This window comes from Grammomys surdaster, unplaced genomic scaffold (assembly GCF_004785775.1).
Source record: "Grammomys surdaster isolate TR1022 unplaced genomic scaffold, NIH_TR_1.0 125947, whole genome shotgun sequence".
Taxonomy (NCBI): Eukaryota; Metazoa; Chordata; class Mammalia; order Rodentia; family Muridae; genus Grammomys; species Grammomys surdaster.
The window spans coordinates 2,115,409-2,126,513 of NW_021620769.1; the positions used below are offsets into that span (position 1 = coordinate 2,115,409).

Here is an 11,105-nt window from a genome sequence, read left to right on the forward strand (position 1 = left end):
TCTCTCTCTCTCTCTCTCTCTCTCTCTCTCTCTCTCTCTCTCTCTCTCACCTTGCCACACATTTGCACATTTGAGCCTTTATATCTTTTGCTTTCTCTAAACAAAATACAGTTTGGTTCTTACTCAGTCTGACTCCGAGGGAGATAAAGACCTGCACGACTTACTTGGGACGTATGGCTTGCCAAACCATTGTCAACCATTTAAGCATAAAGGAGAGAGATGACTTAAGACCAGCTCTGCAGGACTTTTAACGTCAGGACAAAATAGTATCTGGGTCAGGTAGGTTTTGGGGAACCAACAAAGAGTTTTTGAAAAGGTGCATGGTCCATGTGCTATCTTGTCAAACCAGCAAGGTGACCTAGAGCAAACCACACTAGGGGCAATGAAGACAGCTTTTGCACATACAACAATAATATGGCACCTACAACAACAGAAACTGATGCACCAGAAGCTTGAAAGGACAGCCTTGATGACTAATGGAATCCCCTAGGTGATAGGATCAGGAGATAGGCAGAGGCATGCATGAGAAGTAGCAAAGGATGGCTTTGTACAGAAGAGAAAGTGCTGACAGTTACGTGGGACTGGGCACATCCATTAAGTTTACGGTAAATGTGATCAACAAACAAGCCTGGAAGCCGGATAAATGCTTGGACAGGAGGAGGAGTTTGAGGTCAATCTTGGCTATACAGAAAAATCTTCCTTCAACAAAACAAATCAAAAAAGATAATCAGAGGAGTAATATGCTGACATCTTTACTGTATAAGAGACTAAGGATAAATCAAGTAATCAGCGATAGTCTATTGGTTATTAATCTATAAAACATCATGCATAAGTATAGGGAAATGTAAAGATATAATATCATTTCCCTTCACCTCTCCACCACCTTTAGCTTTCAAACTCTGATATCACCTTTAATACGTAGATTGCACCTCTAGAGCAGAGGTTCTCAATCCCTCTAATGTTGTGAGCCTTTAATACAGTTCCTCATGCTGTGGTGACCCCCAACCATAAAATTATTTCATTGTCACTTCATAACTGTAATTTTGCTACCATTGTAATAAGGTTTGCCAAAGGAGTGCAACCCACAGGTTGAGAACCACTGCTCTGGATTCTGTGGCACTAACTTTGCTGTTTTCACAGGCATTGTTGAGAAATGATTCTCACTTTATATTAGTGCCAGTGGAGGAACTTTTATGTAATAGCCATTAACTACACTCACAGTTTAATATTATTACATGGTGCTGGTGCTAATGTAAGCTGCTACAAGTAACCCAATGTTTCCCAATCGTGATCTTTCCTCAGTGCGGGGTTATTTATCTTTCTCTAATAGCTGTTTGCTCATTTTTCATTTTTGTATATGTTAAGGAATACAGAATTTGCAGTAGTCATTTAAAATCTTTGGGGGATTTTAGACTAATTAGTTAAATATGTGATAATTCTCTTGGTCATAATTACTGCTAGTATTCACCAGACATTTTTATTATGTGAGCTTCAATCTGATGGTTTTAGCTGTAGTGTCCATTTAATACGGGTTGTGAGCTTGCTGTTGGGGAACTTGTAGCAGCCTGGGTTAGGAATGTTCTTCCAGGGATGTCAAGATGGCTCAGCAGGTAAAGGGACTTGCCTTGACTGTGTAAACTTGATGACCTGAATCCAATACCTAGAACCCATTTAAAGGTGGAGTATAGAATCAGCTCCACAAAGTTCTCCTATGATCTCCACATGCATACCTGTTTACATGATACACTGCACGCAAAGACACACGTCATAAAAATAGAATTAAAATTAAAGTGTTCTTCCAGAGTAGCTCTGAATTTACTTCTGTGTACACTCTTTGTGGCTTCCTGGGTTCTTTTATGTTTCTTTAGCAAGTCTTCTTAGACCACACTTGATGCAGACTCAGCTCAGTACATTGTACACACCCATACTCTGTATTCTTAAGCAATTTATTCTAGCGCCCAAGTATAGTCAACCGAATCTTTTTTTTTATGTCTGTTTTTTTTTATGCTGAACATTTGTCCCTGATTGAGAGTTTCTACTTTATACTGGGGTCTTAGATTTGACTCGTCACCTTGCAGGAGCAGGGTCCCCTCGAGCCTGTGTGTTCCCTTTGAAACCAAAGTCATCTTGTGACTGCTATTCATGCCCACCATGAAGCTAACCCGGGGCAGCCTCATGTACTGCCCCAGATCAGTTTCTTCATTAGTCCTGGCATCTGAATAATTTTTTACAGACCCTCAGCTGTGCATTTTTAGCATTTGGGCAATTTCCCCTCAGCATCTCAAGTGATTACCTGGAGGGTTTAATGGACCTTTTGTATTGTTGGGAGCCAAAGTTTGAATTCTTCCTACATCTATAAAAGTTTTTCTTAACATGATTTTAAATATCCTCTCTTAACTTTTTAAAAGAACATTAGATTTTATAGTTGCTATATGGCCTTAAAATAGTATTTTCTCCTTCTTTTGATTTAATAAAAACCGTGTACTTAGTTCTGATACCATTAAACCTCACCACATCATAAATTCTACACAGAGGCACAAAGGGAATAATTAACTCTGAAGATTGATAGAAGACTGGCCTTTTTAACTTGAGAAAGTAACCTTGAAGAATGCATCCCACGTGAATAAATAATGTGAAATTCAGTGTAGTGATTACCTAGGGGTCTGGGGGCAAGGAAATGCAGAAATGAGCTCATTAGGGAAGCCCCAGTTATGTTCACAATGTTTTACTTTCCAAGCTAAGTATTGTATACTCATGGGTACGCTGTGTGCTCTACATTTTAAAAATGCCCCAAATACTTCACCATCCAAATCATCATTAAAGAAATTACCACCACCAAGCAGGCGTAGGTGTTTCTCACACGGCATTTGTCACATGAGATAACGCTTTTCTTCTCTTGAGGAGGGGTCCCACCATCACTGGCTTGGAACTTACTTTTTTCGACCAGGTTCATCTCAAACCACAGAGTTCCATCTGCATCTCCCTCCCAAGTATTGGGATTAAAGGTACATGCTATCATACCTGACCTAACACATTTCTTTAAAAGAAAAGATTTATTTTTTTGTGTATCTATGTTTGCCTGTATGTATGTAAATAAACCATTTACATGGAGTGCCCAAAGAGTCCAGAAGAGAGCATCAGCTCCCCTGTGAGTTACCATGTGGGTGCTGGGAATCAAACTGAGGTATGCTGCAAGAACAGCCAGTGCTCTTAACTGCTGAGACATTTAGCCAGCACTATCCTTGTTGTTCATGTATGTGCATGGAACATATCTCATGTGTCACAGGTGTTTGTGAAATAAACATATATTTATTTTGTGTTATCATTTGTTTGCTTGTGTGTGCCTGTGTGTGTGAGTGTGTCTGTGTTTGTGTGCATGTGCATATTTGCATGTGTGTGTGTGTGTGTGTGTGTGTACCCATGCATATGGGTGAGCACACATCCATGGAGACCAGAGGTCCGTGTTGAATGGCTTCCAGCTTATTTTTGAGACCCCGCTCATTTCTGAGATTGACGTTACACACAGCCATTACCTGCCTTTTGCTTGGATGCTGGGGATCTCAACCTTTCCAGGCTTGTGCAGCATTCACTTTGCTGCCAGTTAGGTTTTGTTGTTTCTGTATGAGATTATGTTTTCCTGTGCTTATTGGCAACAGCATGAATTACCACAGACTCAAGCACAGCCAGTGAATACACTCTTGTATTAGCAGAGACAAGCCCACACCAGGGAGTAAACTGTTGTGTTACAGAGACCTCACATCACGTGAGGCAGGCAGGTTGGATTTGACCTGTCCTCTTTTGGAAGAATGTTTCTTTCAGTATTTCTACAAGGAAGGTCTTGCCAGCTTTCCTTGTATGTGTTAAATACAAGTTGTGGCCAAGAGATTTTGTCCACTTGTGTCTTTTAACACTGGAAGGTAGGAGAGGAAGGATGGGCTGCCATTTACAGGGCCTGGGTCCTTATAGCTGGTACTCATCCTGGTTCCCTGCATAGACTGTCTTTCGTGTTTCTGACTTTAAGACTGGCTCATATTTATCGACTGCTTCTTTTGTACCACAATTTGATAAATACAGTACCCAACTTCATCCTTACAACATTCCTGTAATGCAGGCTTTATCATTATCCTCTTTTTGATATGGAGAAAAGAGAGGTATGGCATACAACTAGTGAAATAACTGATTTGTGTCAACCCACATCTGGAATCAGTGAAGACTCAAGCTACCAGGCACTCCTGTGGGAGAGTATGTGAAACAGGAAGACCTTAAATTTGGATAGTATCCTCTGATGGCAACACTTATAAAGGACACAGGAGGAAGCTCTGCTTCCTGCCTGCTTGCCCTTGCCCTCTCTGGCAAGTCCGTGCATATTATTATTGGAGACTTTTTGCTCTGTAGTCCAGGCTGACCTTGAACATTGGCTGCAGAAGGACTCCAGCCTCCCAAGGGTCAGGATTAAAGTGCTACAGTGTCTGACGTTTATCTTTTATCTACTGTCACTCTGTCACCATCTGTCTTTGTGTCTATCTCATTAGCAGTGTTAAACACCAGATAACAATAATTTAATATTACTAGACATCAAAGATTTAATTCACTATATTGAGACATAAGATTTAGCTGAACCTGTTTATAAAAGATATATATGGAAAAAATATAAAGAATAAAGGGGCATTAAAGCAAAAGGCAAGCTGCACAGCCAGGTCAGAGCAGTGTTTTGAAGGCAGACTTTGGAGTCAGAGCCCAAGGCTACTGTGTAGCATGCCTTACCAATGCTGATGGCATGTGTGAGTAAGTGAGGTATGTGGCTTCATGTTTTCTGTCATATCAAAGACTATCAGAAGAACATCTTTATCCTGGGATCCTTACCTTTGACCCAATCAAATAAGACCTTCATTCTCCATCATCACTTTGAGGGGAGAGGGTGCAAGGTGGGGACGTGAGAATCAAGAAATAGGGAATGTTAGCTGGGCACACTCTTAGTTGTCAAGAATCTGGTTGCTTTTCAGGTGAGGTAAAGAAAGAGGATGGAAGGACAGACAGAGGGATGAAAAGAAGGAAGAATCCAATGTGGAGAAACACACTCAATTTCACTTTCCTCTCTGACTTTTTAGCAAACGGGAAGCATGACTGCTTCATAACTTTACAACTCAATAGAAATTTTATTTAAATTGAGTCAATGTGTTTTAACCTAACCGCTCAGGCTCTAGGGACTGCCTTTCCCCAATATTTCTTAGAGAAATTAAAAATTTCCCTCCAAACTTCATCTTGAAGTCTCGTTTCTACTTCCTAGTGATGCTGGAGTTTAATTATTATTATTTCAACCTTATTGAAGTAATTTGGGTCCCAAAGACTCACTTAAATATATAGAGGTGCCTACTACATAGGCAACAAATCATAAGTTAATAGCCCGTCGGTGAGACTGATCTTCATCTTCCAGTGTTCCAGTGTCCAGGCACCTCCTGAGTCCTACTGCAACCCCACCCTTACCAATAAAGCTGACCCCAAAGTCCCACAGGCATGTGTGTGAGCAGATGTTTTCTTTTTTCTCCTTCAGGGTCTCGCAGGTGTCCAAAAACATCATAAAGACACAAGAAGAAGCCAATCTGAGGACAAGTGCCCCAGGGCGGCCAATAAATAGCTCTGCCGCATGAATAGTTATCTGCTTTTTAGTTTTAAAAATCAGTAATTAAATTTAAAGTTGAATCTTATGGAAATGGCGAGTCTCTCTTTTTCTAGACCGTTTTAGGAATACTGGAGATTTGCCCCTGCTCTGCTTGACACAACATTTGGAGCTGTTTTCTTATCCTGCTGCAGATACCTCTTTATCTTATGTTTCTGGTATAAGCTAGAAATTTTACAAAAGTTATTCTGAAAAGCATCTAATACAAATTTCTTTGAAAACACATCCCACTTTCTAGACATGTACTTTGCAAAGTGCCTTCTGGAGACCATTTGTGTCTCTTTCCTTTTAAGGATGGAAAGCAGGCACATCTGGGCGATGTGTCAGGGCAAGTATCATCTTTGAGTAACGGTGAGGCTGAACGCAGGTGCTGGATGCGCAGGTGCTGAATTACTTGGGAACATTCGCTCCCAGTGTCATTTTCGTATTTACGGTATTCCTTAACTAAATGGCAATGAAAAAAATCATTTGTCATATTGATTATTGGCTTTTTTATATATGATATGGCCTCTCGGAAACTTATCTAGGATTATTAGATCTATATAATCAATTGTGAGAACTGAAGCTTATTAAACTGCTCCTCTCTCCATCAGCATGTGTTTGGGCCTTGAGGAGTGAAGGAGCAACGTGTGAAAGAGGGAGGTGAACTCCTAAGAAAACACTCCATTTTTTGCTGCAGAGAACATTTCATCATGACATTGAATCGGATTCTTAATTATAAAATTTAATTAAACACCGTCGTCATTTGTAGGTGCTCTCTGGGCTGTGTGCACGTCAAATAATTTCCTCCCGGGACTTTGGTGTGCTTTCTACTCTGTGATTCAAGAGCTCTGGCGCCCCAGATAGGCCGCAGTAGTTTCTAAAGGTTGTGAACTCTTACACTGATGTGTTTATTTTTATGAGACTTAGGTCAAGATCAGCCTTAGCAGAGACTCCAAATAATTTAGGTCACAAGCAGAAAGGGAAATAAAAGGTGTTTTATATTGAACCTTAACAGGTGGAATTTGCAAAGAGCAGTTAATTAACTATGGGCCCAGCTGGGGACACATTTTTAATGAGTGGCAGGTAGTTGTGAGAAAAGCTAAATAAATTTTCCAGCGCCAACTGCTCTTCCCAAATGAGCATAAAGCATAGTAGTGAAAAATGATCTGGGAATTTTTCTAAAACAATAAAATGCTAGCTATGAAACGCTCCTTTTGCCTTTGCTGATCTTTGTAGCCTATCAGGTATTTTTAAAGGTGAAGAATTTGAAGTAAAAATTTCCTCTCAGAAACCAGAGGGAAAAGAACCTAGAGTAAGCTAGCTGAAGCTGGTTTGGAGTAGGTGTGAATGAGGCTCTTTTAGGAGTGAGTCTGGGATAAACTGTGTTTCATTTGGATTAATCCCTAAAGATACCCATGGTCACAATTAAACAACACCAACATCAATAACAAAACCAAAAACCACTTGGTGGGATTTAGAAGTAACTGGCTTAAGCTTGCACCGTAGCATGAGAGTGAGCCACTCGATGGGAAAGATGTTCAGTTGTCTGCACGACTTGGCTAAAACCAGCCTGTCTCGGTGGCTCCAATTAGACTCCTGGTATATAACTGAACTTTTCAATACTGCCTCTCCTTTGCCTGACTTTGCAATTATAGACTGGACCTCCCTCTAAGCCATTGATCATGGGCCCAGCCAGAACGAGCAGCTAACTTTTATTCTGTATTTTGTTTTCATACGCCAACAGTTAAGAAATTTAACGTTTGTAAATATAACTCCAGAAAATTAATCTTTCTGTTGTTTGCACCAAAATAATGATAATTACATTTCTATGCTATTCCCAACAACTAAGCTGAATGCATTATAGTTTTAATATTTTTTTAGCTTTAGCAAATTGTCAGATTGACATTATATTTAATTTTTTTTTTTTTTTTTTTTTAAGATTTATTTATTTATTATATATGAATACACTGTAGCTGTCTTCAGACACACCCGAAGAGGGCATCAGATCTCATTACAGATGGTTGTGAGCCACCATGTGGTTGCTGGGATTTGAACTCAGGACCTCTGGAAGTGCAGTCAGTGCTCTTAACCACTGAGCCATCTCTCCAGCCCTATATTTAATTTTTTAAAAAAGATTTATTTATTTATTTTATGTTACATGAGTACACTGTAGTTCTCTTCAGACACACCAGAAGAGGGCATCGGATCCCATTACAGATGGTTGTGAGCCACCATGTGGTTGCTGGGATTTGAACTCAGGACCTCTGGAAGAGCAGTCAGTGCTCTTAACCACTGAGCCATCTCTCCAGCCCTTAAAGTTTAATTTTTATAAATTGCAATCCTTTAGTTTTATAGTTGTTTACATTGCAATGTTTTCCTAGACATATGTTTGGACATGAAGGATTCTAATGAATATATCTGTCACTTCACAAGGCTGTGTTTTTTTGTGGTTTAAAATCTACTCTTTTTGATTTTTAAATATTAAATAACATTATTATTAACATTCTTACCTACAGTATCACTCTAGAGCTTATCCTTCTAGTTTGTCCAAAGCTCTGTGTTCATTAACTAACATTTCCCACCTCCCCACAAACTGTCTGTCCTTGTTAAGTACTACTCTGGCAAAATGGGCTTGGCTGTTTTAGGTTCCACAAGTCCGGGGACCAGGCAGGTGTTTTGCTTTTTGTGCCTGGCTCATTTCTTTCAGCATAATTCCCTCTCGACCATCTATGTGGTGGCGGCATGTGTCTCACTGTTAGGCTCAGGTCTCGAGATCCACAGGAGAGCTCAAAGAACTGTATAATGTGATGTAGTGAAACAAAGAGTCTTTTAATAAATTCGAACCCGGTTCGGATCTCAATCCAACCCGTTCCCCCTGCCCAAGGCAGGATTGTGATCCCGCGTCTAGGGGCTTAGGGCATTTATACACAAGCAGATTCTGGGGCTTCAGGGTTGCATGGCAGATAAAGGAAGCCATTTTTTTAAAAACACAATACCATCTGCTTAGGTGGCAGGTGGGGTCGCACAATTGGGGAGGGAAGCTCTTTTGGCCTTTATGGTGCTACCAGGGATAAGTGTTTTTTCAAACTGTCACAGCTGTCTGGGAAGGCTTGATTGCCCCAAATATGGTGCTTTATCTCTCTAAGGATATGTGGTTTTTCCGCTTCTCCCAAGGACAGGAGCCAACTGCGCTGGGGAATGTCTAGCTATCCCTTTGAGAGGGTGCCAGCCTTGGTGACATGGGGGCTGGGTGTTTCTTCGGCCTTTTGTCTGTTCTCAGGCTGGCATTTGCCATTCCTGGTAGGGGGTTTGCATTAGGGAGTGCTATTGTAATGGGGGTTGCCTCCTTTGAAGGATCAGGCGGTGGGAAGGAGCAAGGTGGGTGAAGGGGAGCTTTTGTGAGCACGAGGGAGTGCTGAGGCGAGGGGAAGTGCTGAGGCTGGTTGCCCAGTCCCTTCATCACTTGTCCCAGGTATTGCAGCAGAGAGAGCAGACCTGAAGCAGAGCAACTCCACCCTTCAAGACTCATCCTGTAGTACTTTACTTCTTCCAAATGGGCCTCCCCTTGTAAAGGCGTCATAACTTTTAAAATAGCACCACAAAGCCTGGCATAGTGGTGCACACCTTTAGTCCCAGAACATGGGACGCAGAGGCAGGTAGATCTCTGCGAGTTTGAGGCCAGCCTGGTCTACAGAATGAGTTTCAGGACAGCCAGGGTTACATACTGAGACCCTGTCTTGAAAAATAGATAAATTAAATAATTAAAATAACATTACCACAAGCTGAGGACTGTATCTGTGTGATCTAAGATGGTTGAGGATGGTTCAGATTTAAATTATATGAGCATGTTTATCCAGAATTAACATTATTGGACCATGTGGTCATCTGTTTACTAGGATAAACTGTGTGGAAGGGATAATATGGTTCCCCCCCCCATTTCATTTAAACCTTGAACCATTTCTCTATCTCACATGCAGTCTTTTTTTTTTTTTTTTTTTTTTTTTAAGAAAGTCATTATCGGGACGCCTCCCGTCATTGCTTATAGACCGGAAGCCGCTGCTTTAGTCCTCTTTCCCGTCTTGCAAGATGGCGGGTGAAAAGGCGGAGAAGCCTGATACAAAGGAAAAGAAGCCTGCGGCCAAGAAGGCTGGCGGTAATGCTGCTGCCTCTGGTCCCCCGGCCGCTGGTGCAGCTAAAAAGGGTAAACCGAAGAGTAAAAAACTCAAGAAAGCCAAGCCCCACTGCAGCCGGAACCCTGTCCTGGTGAGAGGAATTGGCAGGTACTCCCGATCAGCTATGTATTCCAGAAAGGCCTTGTACAAAAGGAAATACTCAGCTGCCAAGACCAAGGTTGAAAAGAAGAAGAAAAAGGAGAAGGTCCTTGCTACTGTCACAAAAACAGCTGGTGGGGACAAGAACGGTGGCACCCGGGTGGTGAAGCTTCGAAAAATGCCTAGGTATTATCCTACGGAAGACGTGCCTCGGAAGCTGCTGAGCCACGGCAAAAAGCCCTTCAGTCAGCACGTGAGGAGGCTGCGCTCCAGCATCACTCCCGGGACTGTCCTGATCATCCTCACTGGGCGCCACAGGGGCAAGAGAGTGGTTTTCCTGAAGCAGCTGGGCAGTGGCTTGCTACTTGTGACTGGACCTCTGGCTATCAACAGAGTTCCTCTGCGCAGAACACACCAGAAGTTTGTTATCGGCACCTCTACAAAAGTTGATATCAGCGGGGTTAAAATCCCCAAACACCTGACTGATGCTTACTTCAAGAAGAAGCAGCTGCGCAAGCCCAGGCATCAGGAGGGCGAGATCTTCGACACAGAGAAGGAGAAATACGAGATTACAGAGCATCGAAAGACTGATCAGAAAGCTGTGGACTCGCAGATTTTGCCAAAGGTTAAAGCTGTTCCTCAGCTCCAGGGCTACCTGCGATCGCAGTTCTCCCTGACAAACGGGATGTATCCTCACAAACTGGTGTTCTAAATTGCTTACAACCTCATTAAACAGATTCATATGTTAAAAAAAAAAGAAAGTCATTATCTATACCTATATCTTAAAATATTTTGCCTGTTTTTCCTAGCATTTTCATAGTTCCAAGTCTTACAAACCAATAATTACCTGGATACCCAAACTGGAAAATAATATAACAAAAGAAAAGAAAGGAATAAAGAGAGAAAGAAAGAAATACAAAATAAAGAAACAAAGATGAAAGAAAGACAGAAAGACAGAAAGACAGAAAGAAAAGTATAGATGATAACCCAGATGAACACAGGTGCACAATTCTCAATACAATTCTTACAGAGAATCTAAGAACACATTACGATCACATACCAGGAAATATTTTGATTTTATTTCTAGGGTTCAAAGATGTTTCAACAAACAAAAGTCAATAAATGCAATAAAGTCAATAAAAGTAATACAAGATCAGGAATCACCTGGTCATTTC

General features: G+C 41.3%; 1 pseudogene; it reads left to right on the forward strand.

Annotated features, from left to right (window-relative positions):
• The first annotated feature begins 9,732 nt into the window (after window positions 1-9,732).
• LOC114609161 lies at window positions 9,733-10,657 on the forward strand (annotated as a pseudogene).
• The last annotated feature ends 448 nt before the right edge of the window (window positions 10,658-11,105 follow it).